Genomic DNA, 2,374 nt, shown 5'->3' with positions numbered 1-2,374 from the left:
CTCTGTAGTACAGCTTAAGGTCAGGCATGGTGATTCCACCAGAGGTTGTTTTATTGTTGGAAGTCTCCCACTATTAATGTGTGGGGTTTGATGTTGATTTAAGCTTTGGAAATGTATCTTTTACAAATACGGGTGCCCTTCCATTTGGGGCATAGGTGTTCATACATTCAGAATTAAGTTGTCATCTTTGTGGACTTTTCCTTTCATAAGCATCAAATCTCCTTCCCTATCTCTTTAATTTTGGTTGAAAGTATTTTATTAGACATTAGAATGTCTACTGTAGCTTGCTTCTTGGTTACATTTGTTTGAGAAAATTTTTCCAGCCCTGTACTCTGAGGTAGTATCTGTCTTGAATGCTGAGATGTGTTTCTTGTATATAGCAAAATGATGGATCCTGTTTTCACATCTGTTCTGTTAGCCGTACCTTTTTATTGGGGAATTGAGTCCACTGATATTAAATTGTTGAGATGGAAAACACCAGACAATCTTCATATTTAAAATCAACAGAATGATATAACTGCTGGGTGTGGAATCTATTGTCCTAAATTTATCAGCGAGTCTATGTTAGTAATTCTTCCAGTGGCAGAAGCCACTAGCAGGTCTGACAATACCCTGGCCTACAATACCTTGACACACCTCAAAAGGCATTCCTTCCTCCTGTGTCCCCGCTACCCCCTCTTCTTCTCACAGTCCGGAAGGCCCACCTCATCTTCACCCAGCGATTGGCTTCTTGTCATCTTTATTGGTCAGTCAGATAATCAGGGGAAATTCCCCTACACATCTCACTTAAATCTTTCTACTCCCAGAACTGCCTGGCTGTAATATTATTTATATTGTACCATTACATTTCATTTAGGTATCCCCTCTCCAATGGCCACTCTCTACCTTCCAGTCCTCTCCAGGTACTTTAAAGCAGACTCAGAAATCTGAAACCCAAAGCTAAGATCCACACTTGAGAGGGAACCTTAGATATTTTTCCTTCTGGCTTTCATTTACCTTATTCATCCATTTACCTACAAATTGCACATTTTCATTTTTCCCTTTATTCGAATAAAAGTCCATTGTGTGTATATAATTAAGACATTTTTGTTATCATCATTCTGTGGACATGTAAGCTGCTTTAATTTCCTAGCTATTATTAACAGCAATGACATAGATATGCATGTACCTCTGTAGTAGGAGATGGAGTTGTTTGCATGCATATATATATATATATATATATATATATATATATATATATATATACCTCCAAGAGTGATATAGCTGGGTCATATGGAAGTTGTGGATGTTTTAGTTTCAGGTTTTTGAGAATCCTTCGCCCTGATTTCTATACTGAATACAGTGGGCAGTTTACAGCCCCACCCTCACTTTACAGTATGTTCTTCCTGTACATACTTGCCAAAATTTGTCATTTGGTCTCTTGATGATTGATTTTTTTCAATTAGGGTGAGATACTATCTCAGAGTAGTTTTAATCTACCTTTTCCCTGATAATTAAGGATAACACACTTTAAAAAAATCAGCCACTTGTTTATTTTCTTCTGAGATCTGTTCAGTTTCAGAGCCCACTAATTGATCATGTTGATTTCTTGATATTTACTTTTTTGAGGAATGTTACTCATGATTTTTCACGTCAGATATATAGCTTCTGAGTATCTTCTGCTGTCCCTTAGCCCACCTTTTCGTGTAATTAACAGTTTTGTTTGTTGTTCAGGAGGGTCTTTTCTCTCTTACTTTCCTGAGGTCCAGTTCTTTAGTTGCTGATCTTACTTCTTCAGTGACCAGAGTCCTGTTTGGAAAGACCTTAGTTATTTCTGTATTGAAGAGCCCTCCTGTTTTTCTCAGGCACTTTCAGAGTTTCTAGTCTTGCATTGAGATCCTTAGTCTGTTTGGATTTACTTTCATTCTTATACATGTAGATAGCCGATTTTTCTTTCTTTCTCAGTATGTTTGTTTTTAGTATCTAGGAAGACACTGACTTTTATATCCTGTCATTTCCCTGAAAGCTGTTTTCAATTCTACTTGTTTTCTGGTAGAGTCCTTGAGGTCTTTTATAGTTAGAGTAAAATTCTCTGCAAATAGCAGTATTTATTGGGATCGTTATTTAATTACTGTCCTTGAATTTGTTTATGTAGTAAATTATTCTGTTGATTCACATGTGTTGAGCTATCACTACCTGTGAGGGATGATGTCCGGATGATAATGGTCACTATGATGTGTTTTTACATGCATTGAGAAAATTTTTATCTATGTTCATCAGAGATATTGGACTATTATTTTCTTTCTTTCTTTCTTTCTTTCTTTCTTTCTTTCTTTCTTTCTTTCTTTCTCTCTCTCTTTTTTGTGTCTTTATCTGTTTTTTGTTTTTTGCGTTT

The 2,374-nt window shown here is 36.1% G+C and overlaps 1 protein-coding gene across 1 annotated transcript in view; it reads left to right on the top strand.

Annotated features, from left to right (window-relative positions):
• LOC115065605 (zinc finger protein 420-like) overlaps positions 1–2,374 on the top strand; it is a 21,862-nt gene that overhangs the window by 13,253 nt on the left and 6,235 nt on the right. The window lies entirely within an intron of this gene.

The sequence above is a fragment of the Mus pahari genome, chromosome 16, assembly GCF_900095145.1.
Source record: "Mus pahari chromosome 16, PAHARI_EIJ_v1.1, whole genome shotgun sequence".
In the NCBI taxonomy this organism is placed as follows: Eukaryota; Metazoa; Chordata; class Mammalia; order Rodentia; family Muridae; genus Mus; species Mus pahari.
This window is presented reverse-complemented; position numbering and strand designations above follow the sequence as displayed.